The 17,131-nt window shown below is 40.2% G+C and overlaps 1 pseudogene; it reads right to left on the bottom strand.

Annotated features, from left to right (window-relative positions):
• Positions 1 to 352: 352 nt before the first annotated feature.
• Positions 353 to 1,293, bottom strand: LOC120226531 (annotated as a pseudogene).
• Positions 1,294 to 17,131: the final 15,838 nt, after the last annotated feature.

Genomic DNA, 17,131 nt, shown 5'->3' with positions numbered 1-17,131 from the left:
TAAGAGTTGGATGTTTGACCAATTGAGCCACCCAGGTGCCCCAGTTGTAATTTTAAAAAAGTAGTGGGGTGAATTGCCCTAAAACGCCTGAGTCATAGGTGAGAAATAAAGTTCTATAGCTATAATATGATTCAATCATGTAGTGATTGTAATGTAGGTAGGATCCCACAAAACTCCCTCAATCCCATTTAAGATGTATCAAAATAAGCAATATTCAGATATGAAGCACTGAAGAGATTGAAAGGCACAAAAACTACCAAAATTATGGAACCAAATGGACAGAATTTCCAGTTCCAAGTGTTTGATTTTACTGACTTTTCCAGCTCACACACTAAAAAAGGGGGGACAAGTATTAAGAATAGGCTGTTCTGAGGTACATCTGCATGGCCCTTTTGATGGCCTTGTACCTCAGACTAGATGAAGGGATTGACCATGAGGGTGACCACAGTACACACCACCAAGGCCACCTCACCCTTCCTGGGAGAATGTGAGACAGATAATCTGAGGTGCACTCCAAGACCTGTTGCTTAAAATAAGCCAACAACTAACAGGTGAGAGCCACAGGTAGAAAAGGCTTTGCTCCTTCCCACCTGTGAATGGGACTCTTAGAATGGTGGCAACAATTTGAGTATAAAAGGATCCCTGAGAGCGGAGCATCACCAAAAATGGCACCAATAAAATAAATTAATATGTTATTGGTGGGGATTTCCAAGGAGGCAAGGTTGAATAGCTGAGAAGGGCCATGAAAGAAATGAGGTTTTTCCACATCTGTGAAGAAGGTAAGTTGTGATGCCATCCAACTGTGCATCTGAGAGACCAAAAAAAAAAAACAAAAAAAAAAAAACAAAAAACCCTGATGGAAAAAGAGACCAAAACCAGCAGGACACAGAGATGGGGATTCGTGATCACTGGGTAGTGCACGGGGTGACAGATGGCTACAAACCGATCTTATACCATTGCAGTCAGTAGACTGCAAACATCCCAAAAGAATAAAAATAGACATCTGAGCCCACATAGGAGATGATTGTTCTGTGAGTATGGATGTCCACAATCATGTTGGGGACAGTAGTAGAGGTGAAACCGATGTCAGCCAAGGACAGGTTGGAGAGGAAGAAGACATAGGGGTGTGGAGGTGGGGGTCCGAGCTGACGTCCAGGATGATGAGCAGGTTCCCAGCACGCTGACCAGGTACATGGACAGGAACAGCCCAAGGAGGAGGGATTGCAGTTCTGGATCCTCCAAGAGGCTCAGGAGGAAGAATTCTGAGACTGGTGTTAGATTCTTTAATCCCATGTGGCTAAGACCCCTCCCAGGAAGGAAAAGAATCTTGGAATAAATGGAACAAGCAAATAGGCAGCAAATATGTCTGTATTTTGTATTCAAGCAAGTCAAAATACAGCATTCACACTTGAGGACTGTATACTCCAGTACCTTCAGCTATATTTCTCAGTGGTGACAAATTATCTCCTCTTAGAACTCTTTCCTTGTTGATTTCTTGGCTATTTACCTCTTTCTATATACACACACTTTAGAGGGGTGCTTGAGTGGTTCAGTTGGTTGAGCGTCCAACTTCGGCTCAGGTCATGATCTCACGGCTCATGAGTTTGAGCCCCACATTGGACTCTGTACTGACAATTTAGAGCCTGGAGCCTGCTTCAGATTCTATGTCTCCCTCTCTCTCTCTACCCCTCCCTCATTCTCTCTCTCTCTCTCTCTCTCTCTCAAAAATAAATAAAACATAAATAAATAAATAAATAAATAAATAAATAAATAAAACACAAAAGTTTTTTATATGGGGCACCTAGTGGCTTAGTCAGTTCAGCATCTGAATTCAGCTCAGGTCATGATCTCACAGCTTGTGGTTTGAGCCCCATGTTGGTTCCTGTGCTGACACCTCAGAGCCTGGAACCTGCTTCAGATTCTGTGTCTCCTCTCTCTCTGACCCTCTCCTGTTCGTTCTCTGTCTCTCTCCCTCTCTCTCTCTCTCAAAAATAAATAAATATTTTTAAAAAGTTTAAGTCTTTTTGATATTAATCCTCACCATGGACTTTTTATGCAGGGTTATTTGTATTAACTTCACACCATTTCCAAGCATTTCTTGTCTCCATTAGACAAGTAGTGGCTTGGTAAAAGTGTTTAAATAAATTTCTAATTCTAAAATTTGTGAAACATTGTTTACTTATCAAATCAACTCTCTTATTTACAGTTGATGTTTTACAACCAGGGGAATTCCCAAAGCTATGTCTGAAACCCAGTCTTCTTAAGCCTAATTGAGAATTTACACTTCTCCTTAAATCAGCTCCCTGAAGGCAACTTGGACCTCCTGACAGGTAACAATGTGATTTAATTTGAGAAAAATGCAAAAGACCAAAGTACAGAGAATAAAATCATAAAAGCCTGAATCATTTCTTCATCTATAAAATTGGGATAAAATGGAACTACCTTAGGGGCCCCTGAGTGGCTCAGTAGGTTGAGCACCCAACTTCCACTAAGGTCATGATCTCTGGTTTCGTGAGTTCAAGCCCCACATCGGGCTCATTGCTGTCAGCATAGAACCTATTTCAGATCCTTTGTCCCTGTCTCTCTCTGTTCCTCCCCAGCTCTCTTGCTCTCTCTTCCAAAAATAAATAAACATTTTTAAAAATTGGACCTACAGGGTCGCCTGGGTGGCTTAGTCGGTTGAGCGTCCGACTTTCACTTGGGTCATGATCTCGCGGTTCGTGGGTTCGAGCCCCGCGTCGGGCTCTGTGCTGACTGCCAGCTCTGAGCCTGGAGCCTGTTTCAGTCTGTGACTCCCTCTCTCTCTGACCCTCCCCTGTTCACGCTGTCTCTCTCTCTCCTAGAAATAAATAAAACATTTAAAAAATAATAAAAAATTAAAAAAATAAAAAATGGACCTACAGACCCTTGAATGGCTCACTTGGTTAAGTGTCCAGCTTTGGCTCAGGTCATGATCTCACAGTACATGGGTTTGAGCCCTCTATCTGGCTCTGCACTGACAGAGCAGAACCTGCTCTGGATCTTCTGTCTCCCTCTGTCTCTCTGCCCCTCCTCCACTCACTCGCTTGTGCTCTCTCTCAAAAATAAGTAAACATTTAAAAAAGAAAATGGAACTACCTTATAGCGTTGTTGTAAAAATTAAATTTAAAAGGTGTGCGGGAGAGGGGGGAATAAATAAGGGGATTAAGAGTATACTTATCTTGATGAGCATGGAGAAGTGTATAGAATGTTGAACCATTATATTGGACACCTGAAACTAATATAACACCATATGTTAATTATAGTTAACATATAGATTTTATATAGATAGATTTTAATTAATCTAGTTAAAAATAATTAAGAAGTGAAATCACACAATAAAAAATTTAAATATAAAGTGTTTAGGCCAGTAGGTCTCACTCCTCTTTGACCATTATAATTATCTGTAGATCTTTTAAAATACACTGATGCATGGCTACAGCCTAGAACCAGTTAAATCAGAATCTCTACTTGTGGGTCCGTTGCAACTGTACAGACTGTTACTATAATTGTAAGGTACAGCCACAGCTGAGAATCTTTGCCTTAGAATTTTACCACTTGGTAAGTGCTCCATTAACTTTATCTACTATCATCGATACCCACTTACTATATTAAAAATGTAAACATTCAAGAGCACCTGGCTGGCTCAGCTGGAAAAGAATGTGACTCTTGATGTTTGGGTTATGAGTTCGAGCACCAGGTTGGATGTAGAGATTATTTAAATAAATAAAAGTTTTTAAAAATGTGGACATTCAGGGGCTCCTCAGTCCATTAAGCATCATACTTGTCCTCAGGTCATGATCTCATGGGGTGTGGGATTGAGCCCCATATCAGGCTCCATGCTAATAGTATGGAGCCCACTTGGGTTTCTCTCTCTCCTTCTCTCTGCCCTTTCCCCTCACTATCTCTCTCTAAATAAATAAATAAACTTAAAAAAAAAAACATTTTATACAGGTTTCAAATGTTACCACTAAAATTTCAGTTTTCTTGCTCCCCCTTCATGATCTTGTTCCTGTGCCTACTTACCCCACAAAGGCAACCACTGTCATGAATTGGGCAGGTATATTTTTCTTCCCAATGTTTCCATGGTGTCAGGATTGATTTCATATCCATAAACCATCTTCCTGAAAACATAGCTGAAAAGTATCATATTACACATGCTGTCCCTGAAATGTTCTCATTAAACTTTAAGTCTTTCTGTGAAAGACTTCTGTGATCTATCTGGTTCAAACACTTTAGTGATGCATAGTTCTGCCAAAGGAATAGATTTCATTTTATTTTTCAATTCCTTCCTGTGAAAACTCTGTGTAATTATCAAAATGGGGGGCTTGAATTCTTTAGCCATTTGAATCAGATTTACATTTCTAAGCAATACTTTTCTATTACCTGGATGGACTTTGTATTCATTATACTGTAGTCTGTAGTTTTTATCAATTTACCATCTGTTGTCATTTAAAAAAATGTTCATAGGGTCACCTGGGTAGCTCAGTTGATTAAGTTTGACTCGATATAGGCTCAGGTCATGATCTCATGGTTTGTGAGTTTGAGCCCCTCATGAGGCTCCATGCTGACAGTGTGGAGCTTGCTTGAGATTCCCTCTCTGCCTCTCCCCAGCTGTCTCTCTCTGTCTCTCTCAAAATAAATAAACTTAAAAAATTTTTTAAGTGTTCATAATGCCAAAAAAAAATCATTCTTTTATTTCTCCATGTCACACAACTGAGAATATCTACTGTGTGTGTGTGATAGTTGTTTGCATTGTACAAATCAGTGCACATTTAATTTTGCTATCAGTTGCCTACTTTTTTACTTCTGAGATATAGAATCAGGAATATCCCTAAGGTCTGTCTATTAATCTCATTCCATGATAACTCACATGAACGTCTCAACTTGTAGAGGAAATGATATTTGCACATCTCAGATTCCATAATGAGATGGAAAATACATCACTATTCATAGAAAATCCTATGAACTACAATATTCGTGCCAGAAAGACCCCTATGAACCACTTGGCCCATTCTCCTAATTCACAGATAACCTCACTGAGTCCCAAGATGAGAAATCAATGGTTCTGTCTCTGTTCATCTGGGACAAAGCAAGCTTGAAAATATATATGTTTATTCAGCTTTAATGTAAGACACAGAACTCTGGGGCAGGAGTCAGGAGACCAAAGTCTGAGCCTCACATTTTTCACACACTAAATTTGGAGTATGTATAGATATCTCAACCTCTTTCTGATAGCATTCTTTACCAGAAATGGGGAGAATAATATCCCCAGAAGATTGGCTTTTAATATTCAGTTATGGTATTTTAAGCAATATTAAGTGATTTTTCAGTAGCTAGTTTGATGAAACTTTATCTTGAGAAATATTTGATGACTTTTTTTAATTACATGGCAGAGAGGTCAAAGTCTTTCTTGTCCAGGGGTACTTGAGCGTGGTACGACTCCATATCCTAAATGTGAAATCCTAAAGTATCTCTGTCCATAAATTAAAGTTTATCTTCTCTTTATCCCACTTTTGAACCTTTCATTATTTAAAATCTCCACAATTTTTGGGGGCGCCTGGGTGGCTTAGTCGGTTAAGCGTCCGACTTTCGCTTAGGTCATGATCTCACGGTTTGTGGGTTCAAACCCCGCATCAGCCTCTGTGCTGACTGCCAGCTCAGAGCCTGAAGCCTGTTTCAGTCTGTGACTCTCTCTCTCTCTCTGACCCTCCCCTGCTCACACTGTCTCTCTCTCTCTCTCTCCTAGAAATAAAAACATTTAAAAAATTTAAGATCTCCACAATTTTTTGATAACTGAATAATGTATATTTTACAAAAAGGAAATAAGAGGTTCATAGAAAGTCCATGCTATGGAAACACATAAACCTATTGCATCTTGTCAGGATTCCTGTGGGATGTTGCTGAAAGAGATAAAAAGCACAGGCAAGGAAGCATCCAGTGGGTATAAACCATATCCCCTACTGTGTGTTCATGTGAACTAAGGGGCTATTTAGTGTTTAACAGAGACTTTTGTTTCTTTTCGTTGCCAGTTCTGTGCCAAAGACCAAAAATCAGAAATGAAGGCGACTCACTCACAATCTACTTGTATAAGGACAAAATAAAATGTCCTATCAGATGTCCAGGGAAATCCATACCTTGAGATTACAGAATACGTTAATCAAATAGTATGAAACTAACCTGTTCGTCATAAGAATATCTGAAATTTATTTTGACTTTTCTGTACACAATCATCACATATATGGTTTCCACTATACTGTTTAATCCTTGCAACTAGCAAAAAGGAGGAAGACAATTTAAGGAAAATCTAGGAGCAAGGACGAGAAAGGGATCTGCCCTGAATTATAAGTGGCTGACCCTTCTATGAGCCCTACCTTGATCTCAGCTATCCTTCCTACAGCCTATTACTATAGTCTAGCTGGTGCAGCAAGGAGTACCTATTACTCTCCCCTGAGGTCTACTGGAAACCTCCAAAGGGAAAAGCGCCATGAATGGGGGAGGGCGGTCTCATCCTGAAGTGATCCACCAAGTAAAATGACAGACTGGGTAGGTAGGAGAGAATAATGGCTAGGTGTCCTGTGTCTGGAGTCTAGACATGAGGATTCAAGTCTGAATTCATACCCATCTTATTTCATGACTTAATACAAGTTATATTTATATGCTGTGTCCTCCTATTCATCTGTAAAATGATGATAATGTGCATTCCTGTTTCTTGGAGCATCACTATGCAGATAAAATGAAACAAGCTACACGGAATGCTTAGCTCAGAGCCTGCCGCTTGGGAAGACAATAAAAATTAATATCATGCCTACTGTCTTCATCATCGTCATCACTTTGTGAATTTGGAGTACTCAAGGGACAGTTTAGAAAAATCTGATCGTGCCATTGTAGGAGTAATGTCTATGGGAGCTAGAACCGGTGTGAGAGGAAAGCAGAATTCTGAACGAGAGTTTTGGACTCTCATTAGAACCAAGAATATAAACTTCATACTGCTTGGAGTGGAAACTTTGCATGTTGGTGTCCTACCATCTGTCTAACCCAAATGTCTTGCTTGTCCTGACAATAAGGAAACAATGTTCTCCCAGTGACTCCTCCACCCACTATCTCCCATGGCACTCACTGGCTACACTGTGACTTTGCTGGTGCATGACCAAGGAGGTACAGTGTGCAGCTGCTCTCCTGCCTCGTGAGCAGTAATGGCAGAGGCTCTGTCCCCAGGACTGGAAGACAGACAGACTCAGGCCAGGCCTTCAGATGGAGATTACTACTCTGAGAGGGAACGCAGGTATGAAGCCCACTAGACAGGGACTAGCAAGCAACCTGAAAGGCTGGAGACACAGGCTGATTATGGTATTGTGGCCTTGAGAGCTGGATGCAGAGCTCATAATTAGCTGAATTGGTTCATAAATAGCTGAATTGGTTCATGAGCTCCATTCTCTGTAGACCTCTCAATCCTGGAGAACCACAGGAGGAAAAATTGTCCTTGGTCCATGTCAATTACTTAAATTGCACCTCTTCCCAGGGGGAAGCTCATCTGGCCTCCTCCAGTCATATACCCACAAGAAAGGCTCTTCCTGTAAAGACTACTCCTACTTAAAAATTCTATTGCCAATGGAACAGAATTGAGAACTCAGAAGTGGACCCAAAGGTATACAGCCAACTAATCTTTGACAAAGCAGGAAAGAATATCCAATGGAAAAAAGACAGCCTTTTTAACAGATGGTGTTGGGAGAACTGGTCAGCAACATGCAGAAGAATGAAACTAGATCATTTTCTCACACCATGCACAAAAATAAACTCAAAATGCATAAAGGACCTGAACGTGAGACAGGAAACTATCAACACCCTAAAGGAGGAAGCAGGAAACAACCTCCTTGACCTCCACCGCAGCAACTTCTAACTTGACACATCCTCCAAAGCAAGGGAATCAAGAGCAAAAATAAACAATTGGGACCTCATCAAGATTAAAAGCTTCTGCACAGCAAAGGAAACAACCCACAAAACTAATAGACAACCAACGGAATGGGAAAAGATAGTTGCAAATGACATATCAGATAAAGGGTTAATATCCAGAATCTATAAGGAACTCACCAAACTCCACACCCGAAAAACAAACAACCCAGTGAAGAAATGGGCAGAAGATATGAACAGACACTTCTCCAAAGAGGACATCCAGATGGCCAACAGACACATGAAACGATGCTCAGCATCCCTCCTCATCAGGGAAATACAAATCAAAACCACACTGAGATACCACCTCACGCCAGTCAGAGTGGCTAAAATGAGCAAATCAGAGAACTCTAGATGCTGGCGAGGATGTGGAGAAACGAGCACCCTCCTACACTGTTAGTGGGAATGTAAGCTGGTACAGCCCCTCTGGAAAACAGTGTGGAGGTTCCTCAGGAAACTAACAATAGAACTCCCCTATGACCCAGCAATAGCACTGCTAGGAATTTACCCAAGGGATACAGAAATGCTGATGCATAGGAGCACATGTACCCCAATGTTCACAGCAGCACTCTCAACAATAGCCAAATCATGGAAAGAGCCTAAGTGTCCATCAACAGATGAATGGATCAAGAAGATGTGGTTTATCTATACCATGGAATACTACATGGCAATGAGAAACAATGAAATCTGGCCATGTGTAGCAACATGGATGGACCTTTAGGGTGTTATGCTGAGCGAAATAAGTCAGGCAGAGAAGGACAAATATCATATGTTTGCACGTATAGGAGGATTAGGAGGAACTTAACTGAGGAACGAGGGGGAGAAGAAGGGGGGAAATGGTGGGGGAAAGGGAGAGAGGCAAACCATGAGACTCTTGAATGCTGACAAAAACTGAGGACTGATGGATGTGGGCGGGAGGAGGGATGGGCATGGAGGAGGGCACTTGTGGGGATGAGCACTGAGTGTTATGTGGAAACTAATTTGACAATAAACTATTTGTAAAAAAAAATAAAAAATAAAAAATAAAATGGTAACTAAATTTGAAAAAAAATTATATTGCAATTTTGATTTATGAATTAACATTGATAATGAAAAATGCCAGGAATATTGGCATCCTTATTGTTAATATTTCCCATGCTAGAACCTGAAAACATCTCCATATTTGAACATACTTTTTAAAATTTAAATGTATTTCCATTATCTAGCATTCTTCTTTATTCTGAGTGTTTCTAGTTGTTTGAGTATAATTATTTTATCTGAAATTATTCATCACTGTGAAGAGCAAACACATTACAGCTATAAGGTGTTTCAAGCAGCATCTGATGCAATCACTCAATAAACCTTTTGGTTAAATCAAGCTATCAATATTTATATAATGCTAACAATGTGCCATGTTTTCAAAGATACAGCAAGGTTGGTCTTTCATATTTTATGGACTGGATTCTCTTCTTCCCTTATAACCACACTCCTTCCATAACATAGGGAGCTCATGTGAGATGGAAGGCTGAGAAGATATTTGGTGCTTGCCTAAAAGATGTCAAGTGAGGGTTACACCAGAATGTTGCTCTCAGTCCCATCTGACCCTAATAGTTCTCCATTCAACCACACCCAATCCTACCTGTCTAGACTCTTCAAAATCCTTTGGTCTCTGGAGGCAGTATAGTTTTGTATTAAAAATCATGGGTTCTGGATTCATAGTTCCACCACATACCATGTAATTCCAGGCAATTAATGAGCTCATTTGTAACTCTATTTCACCATGTATATTATGTTGATAATAAGTATCCTACTCATAAAATCTTTGTGATGATCGAATAAGTTAATACATGGAAGTTAAAAGAGTGAATGACATAAAATAAAATCTCATTCAATGTTTAGTATTTCTTTTACCTCTTCTCTTTTCAGAAAGCCAAGGCAGCCCCTTCTCTTCCTGTCATCTCTGAAACAAATTTTAGTCCTTTAAACTCTTCCAGAGTCTAAAAACTTGGGGGAAGTAAAGGAAGTGATCCCTGCCCCAACCCCAGCCAGTCGCTTCACCAGTACTTTCTATATGGATCTCTGATGTTGGTGAATGGCTTTGATTTATGGCCAATGTTGATAATATATCTACCTTAGACTAAACACAAAATCTTGTTTCTTATTCCTTGCCTATTTTTAACACCTTACAGATTTAATATAGTAGCCTTAAAATATATTTCATAATTGAGAAAGTGACAGAAAATCAACTATTGGTAAACTGAATCCACCAATCACCATGACTGGAGATGTATTCCAGATGTGCAAGGATGGTCCATTATTTGAAAATCAGTGTGATCTACTGAGATACCACCTCGCACCTGTCAGAGTGGCTAAAATGAGCAAATTAGAGGACTCTAGATGCTGGCAAGGATGTGGAGAAACAGGCACCCTCCTACCCTGTTGGCAGGAATGTAAATTGGCACAGTCCCTCTGGAAAACAGTGTGGAGGTTCCTCAAAAAATTAACACTAGAACTCCCCTAGGACCCAGAAATAGCACTGCTAGGAATTTACCCAAGGGACACAGAAGTGCTGATGCCTAGGGGCACGTATACCCCAATGTTCATAGCAGCACTCTCAACAATAGCCAAAACATGAAAAGAGCCTAAGTGTCCATCAACTGATGAAAGGATCAAGAAGATGTGGTTTATCTATACGATGGAATACTACATGGCAATGAGAAAGAATGAAATCTGGCCACGTGTAGCAACATGGATGGACCTTGAGGGTGTTATGCTGAGTGAAATAAGTCAGGCAGAGAAGGACAGACACCATATGTTTGCACGTATAGGAAGATTAGGAGGAACTTAATAGAGGACCATGAGGGAGAAGAAGGGGGAAAATAGTGGGGGAGAGGGAGGAAGGCAAACAATGAGAGACTCTTGAATGCTGAGAACAAACTGAGGGCTGCTGGTGGTGGGGGGGAGTGGAAGGGGGGTGATGGGCATGGAGGAGGGCACTTGTGGGGACGAGCACCGGGTGTTATATGGAAACCAGCTTGAAAATAAAATACTTTTTAAAATAAATAAATAAATAAAAATTGAAATAAAAAAATCAGTGTGGTCTACCATATCAACAGGGTAGGAATTCAATTGATGCAGAAAAGGCATCTGACAAAATCCAAAACCTATATTCATGATTAAAAAAAAAAAAGAGCTCTGCAAACCAGGTGAACAGCAAACACATTGTTAGCAATAAAAAAGGATACAGGTTCATACAACTTGGATGGATCTCAATGGGATTATGCTGAGTGGGAAAGAAGTCTATCTCCAAAAGGTTGTATACTGTATGATTTCATTTATATAACATTCTTGAAAAAAGAAAATTACACAGACAGAGAACATATTGTACTTGCTTGGGCTCGTGATGGAAGAGGTTTTGGTCTGAATACAAATAAGTTTTTCTTTTTTAATGTTTTATTTATTTCTAGGAGAGAGAGAGAGAGAGACAGCGCGAGCAGGGGAGGGCCAGAGAGAGGGAATCACAGACTGAAACAGGCTCCAGGCTCTGAGCTGGCAGTCAGCACAGAGCCCGACGCGGGGCTCGAACCCACGAACCGCAAAATCATGACCTAAGCGAAAGTCGGACGCTTAACCGACTAAGCCACCCAGGCGCCCCTGAATACAAAGAAGTTTAAAGGAATTCTTTTGTGCTGATGAAACAGTTCTGTATCTTGATGGTGGTTAAGAGATCCATTCATCTACGCAAGTGCTCAACCTGCAAAGAAACACACACCTACACCTGCATTCCACTCATATTGGTGAAATCTTTATAAAGTATTGGATTTCTACTGGGGGAAACTGAGTGATGGATACATGGGATTTCCCCACACATATTTTTTCACATCTTAATTTGACTCTGTATTTCAGTAAAAAAAGAATTTACACACACACACCCCAAACTCAGGACCAGAAAACTTAAGGGGCTTTTTAAAAGTCGTAGAGGTAAGGTCAAAAATTGAATACTAGGAATCAGGTGTCTGGATTCCCAGTCCTGTTTTCTTTCCATTCTACCAAGGAAGCCCCAGGACCTTAAGATAAAAGACACATAAACAGTATTTTTCTGCATATATCTCAAACGTATTACTACTGATAATATTAATGATAGAAAGTTCTGATTGGATAGGTTTATAAGCAGACTGGGCATAGAAGACGGGCCCTGATACAAGCATCTCTCTCAAAGAGCTAGAATTAAATTAAACCCAAATATAGTAGAAGGGAGGGGGGAAACCCAGGTATTTAAGAATCAGAAAGAAGAATAAAGTTGGTTCTTTGAGAAAAATTAATATATCTAAATCCCTAACAGGATGAAGAAAATGGAAGAAAACACATATTACCACCATCAGAAATGAAAAGGGGATAGAATTACAGCTTTCAGACATTAAAAAGGAGTTATAGGCAAATTTATGTCAAGATATTTGAAAAGTTATAGAATGGACAGACACCATTTAGCAAAATTAACACAAAAACAAATAAAAAACCTGAATAATCTTTTGCCATATATAATTTCATGTTATTTATATGTACATGTATATATTATATATACATTATTATGTATTTTATATATTATTTATATGTAATTCATCAGTGAAACTATCTTACAAAAGCTTTCTGTGAAGAAAGCCCAAAAGAAGATTCACTGGTGAATTATTCCAAACATAAAAGGCCTAACTGGACCAAATTTTACACAAAGTCTTTTACAACAGTCTATAGCTCCTTTTCTTTTTTATGTTTTATTTATTTTTGAGAGAGAGAGAGATACACGTGAGGAGGAGAAGGACAGAAAGAGAGGGAGATACAGAATCTGAAGACAGGCTCAAAGCTGTGAGCTAGCTGCCAGCACAGAGCCCGACGTGGGGCTCAATCCCACAAACCGCGAGATCAGGACCTGAGCCAAAGCCGGATGCTTAACTGACTGAGCCACCCAGGTGCCCCGTTTTTAGCTCCTTTTATAAGGAAATATAAATCTGACATAAAACACAGACAAGTATATTAAAAGAAATTACAAGATAAACCTCTAACAGACATAACTGAATCTAGGAAAATGAAAAGGCTAATAAGCTAATATATACAATGTCCAAGTGTAATGTATTCCAGGAACACATGTTGTTTTACCATCTGAAAATCAAGGAATGTAGTTAACTCATCATATTAATAAACAAAGATTTTTTTAAAGGTCATGATACATGCAGAAAAGGCGCTGGATGAAATTCAATATTCATTGAAATAATTTTAAAAAATACTCAGCAAATTGTGGATGAAATGAAATCACCTTCATTATTATTTTTAAAAAGACATTCTCTATTATCTTTGTAAAGTTTTTTATTTAAGTAATCTCTACACCCAATGTGGGGCTCGAACTCATTACCCTGAGATCAAGAGTCAAATGCTTTTCTGGTCAGGGGAGGAGCCAAGACTGCCCAACAGCATGGAAGCTTTTTTTGCATCTCGTGTCCATGAAATATAACCAGATCAACACTAAACCAACCTGCACACGTAGAAAAATAACTTGAGGATTCACACAACAATTTGCACAACCTGAACCACAGAACTCAGCAGGTACACGGCACAGAGAGGTGAACTGGAGGAGAGAGAAGCCACGGAGGGCAGGGAACGGTTTTTGCTTGTGGAGAGAGGACAGACACGGGGGGCAGGGTCGAGAATATGGGGAAAGCACCAAACAAAAGCAGCTGGAGAGAAAATGAAAAAGTAGAGACAGCTGCAGGGACTGAACTAAAAAGGGAGGAAGGAGAAAGGAGAGGGTTTAAATGCTATTAAGACTCTACAAATAGGGAGCGCAGAGTCTGAAACTCCGCATCTCCTTACCTGGTGGTGCTCCGGCGGGAAGGGCGAACCCCAGGAGCAGAGAGAAGTCCGGGGGTCCTCAGGCCACATGGGGAGAGGTGGGTCCCCTGCTGGGAGGACTCCCCACAGGCAAAGGTCCCAGCGGATCCTGCAGAACCACATTCACTGGTGCTGGAACAAGGTTGTTAAGGGGGAAGCCTGGTGCCAGGTGTGTGTTGTGATTTTCCATAATCCCTGAAACGCGGGAACTTTTTCTGGGGGGCTGGCTGGCACCCGCCGCAGTCTCTGAGCATCGGCAGCAGCACGGGCCCGTGAACGTTCCTGGGTGCGGCTGGCACCGGCCATGGCTCCATGAGACCCTCCTGCCGAGGGTCAGAGCCGGTCCAAGCGACAGTTTCCCAGAAGTAAGGGGTCAGGAAACAGCCGTGTCTGAGCTAAAACTCAAGAGGGAGGTGCTGCCTGGCAACCTGACAGCTTGGTCACGGGCAGTGTAAAAGCGGGAAGTGGAAGGAAGCCAGAGAAAAAGGACAGATTTGCGATTGCAGGCTGGGGAGAGCACAGAGTTCCGATACTAGAGTCTGGATAGCTGAGTGACACCATTGTCATCCCTCCTGCGCATGCGCATACGCCCTATGCGTGCCACAGGAAATCCACCCCAGTAAGCTAAGAGGCACCAACTAGTGGAGAACAGAACCATTACACTAAGCCTCGCCCACCTGGGCCAACCTCAATCTCAAGACTATAAGCCTCTCCACCTGTTTAGTTTAACAACTATAAATTGCTTCATAGTCTGACTTTTAGGGCAAAATGATGTATTTTCAACTATATTTTGGTCTATTTGATGGTCCATTTATTCAAATTTCTTTTTCTTGTTTTTCCTTTCTTTTTCTTGAAGACAGAAAACAAATTTATTTTCAGTTTTTATTTAAAAATGTTTTAATTTTTACCTAGTATATTTTTTTGCTTTTTGTAAATTTCTCAAATTTTATTTTCCTCTATCATTTCATTTTATTCTATTTCATTGTATTCATTTTTTTCAAATTTTCAAACGTTTTCCCTCCCTCGTCCCCTTTTCTCTGATTTATCAAGCTCCTTTCAATGAGACCTAAACACATCTAGGCTCTAGCATCATTTATTAGATTTGTGTGTGTGTGTTGTTTTCATTTTTTAATTTTAATTTTTTTTATGTTAATCATGCCTTTTCTCCCTTCAAAATTACAAAATGAAGGAATTCACCACAAAAGAAAGAGCTGGAAGAAACGACACCTGGAACTTAGTCAACACAGATACAAGCAAGATGTCTGAACCAAAATTTAGAATCACAATAATAAGAATACTACCTAGGGTCGAAAATAGATTAGAATCTCTCTCTGTGGAGATAAAAGAAGTAAAAGCTAGTCAGGATGAAATAAAAACTGGTATAACTAGCTACAAACTTAAATGGATGCCAGGCAGCAAGGTTGGATAAGGCATAGCAATGAATGACTGATATAGAGGACAAACTTATGGAGAATAATGAAGCAGAAAAAAAAAAAAAAAGAGGGAGACTAAGGCAACACAGCACTATTTAAGAATNGGGCTGGCACCCGCCGCAGTCTCTGAGCATCGGCAGCAGCACGGGCCCGTGAACGTTCCTGGGTGCGGCTGGCACCGGCCATGGCTCCATGAGACCCTCCTGCCGAGGGTCAGAGCCGGTCCAAGCGACAGTTTCCCAGAAGTAAGGGGTCAGGAAACAGCCGTGTCTGAGCTAAAACTCAAGAGGGAGGTGCTGCCTGGCAACCTGACAGCTTGGTCACGGGCAGTGTAAAAGCGGGAAGTGGAAGGAAGCCAGAGAAAAAGGACAGATTTGCGATTGCAGGCTGGGGAGAGCACAGAGTTCCGATACTAGAGTCTGGATAGCTGAGTGACACCATTGTCATCCCTCCTGCGCATGCGCATACGCCCTATGCGTGCCACAGGAAATCCACCCCAGTAAGCTAAGAGGCACCAACTAGTGGAGAACAGAACCATTACACTAAGCCTCGCCCACCTGGGCCAACCTCAATCTCAAGACTATAAGCCTCTCCACCTGTTTAGTTTAACAACTATAAATTGCTTCATAGTCTGACTTTTAGGGCAAAATGATGTATTTTCAACTATATTTTGGTCTATTTGATGGTCCATTTATTCAAATTTCTTTTTCTTGTTTTTCCTTTCTTTTTCTTGAAGACAGAAAACAAATTTATTTTCAGTTTTTATTTAAAAATGTTTTAATTTTTACCTAGTATATTTTTTTGCTTTTTGTAAATTTCTCAAATTTTATTTTCCTCTATCATTTCATTTTATTCTATTTCATTGTATTCATTTTTTTCAAATTTTCAAACGTTTTCCCTCCCTCGTCCCCTTTTCTCTGATTTATCAAGCTCCTTTCAATGAGACCTAAACACATCTAGGCTCTAGCATCATTTATTAGATTTGTGTGTGTGTGTTGTTTTCATTTTTTAATTTTAATTTTTTTTATGTTAATCATGCCTTTTCTCCCTTCAAAATTACAAAATGAAGGAATTCACCACAAAAGAAAGAGCTGGAAGAAACGACACCTGGAACTTAGTCAACACAGATACAAGCAAGATGTCTGAACCAAAATTTAGAATCACAATAATAAGAATACTACCTAGGGTCGAAAATAGATTAGAATCTCTCTCTGTGGAGATAAAAGAAGTAAAAGCTAGTCAGGATGAAATAAAAACTGGTATAACTAGCTACAAACTTAAATGGATGCCAGGCAGCAAGGTTGGATAAGGCATAGCAATGAATGACTGATATAGAGGACAAACTTATGGAGAATAATGAAGCAGAAAAAAAAAAAAAAAGAGGGAGACTAAGGCAACACAGCACTATTTAAGAATTAGAGAAATCAGTGAGTCATTAAAAAGGAACAACATCAGAATCATAGGGTTCCTAGGAGAAGAGAAAGAAAAGGGGCTAGAAGGATTATGGAGCAAATCATAGTGGAAAACTTTCCTTACCTGGGGGAAAGACACAAACATCAAAATCGAGGAAGCAGAGAGGACTCCCATTAGATTCAACAAAAATCAACCATCAACAAGGCATATCATAATCAAATTCACAAAATATTCAGGCAAGAAAAGAATCATGAAAGAAGAAGGGAAAAACAGTCCTTAACCTACAAGGGAAGACAGATCAGGTTTGCAACAGACCTGTCCACAGAAACTTGGCAGGCCAGAAAGGAGTCCCAAGACATATTCAACATGCTGGATTAGAAAAATATGCATCAAGAATTCTTTATCCAGCAAGGCTGTCATTCAAAATAGAAGAAGAGATTAAAAGGTTCCTAGACAGG

Source organism: Hyaena hyaena, unplaced genomic scaffold (assembly GCF_003009895.1).
Source record: "Hyaena hyaena isolate Hyena2069 unplaced genomic scaffold, ASM300989v1 scaffold_1778, whole genome shotgun sequence".
NCBI lineage: Eukaryota > Metazoa > Chordata > Mammalia > Carnivora > Hyaenidae > Hyaena > Hyaena hyaena.
Note: the sequence above shows the minus strand (reverse complement) of the source record. Positions and strands in the feature narration are given on the sequence as shown.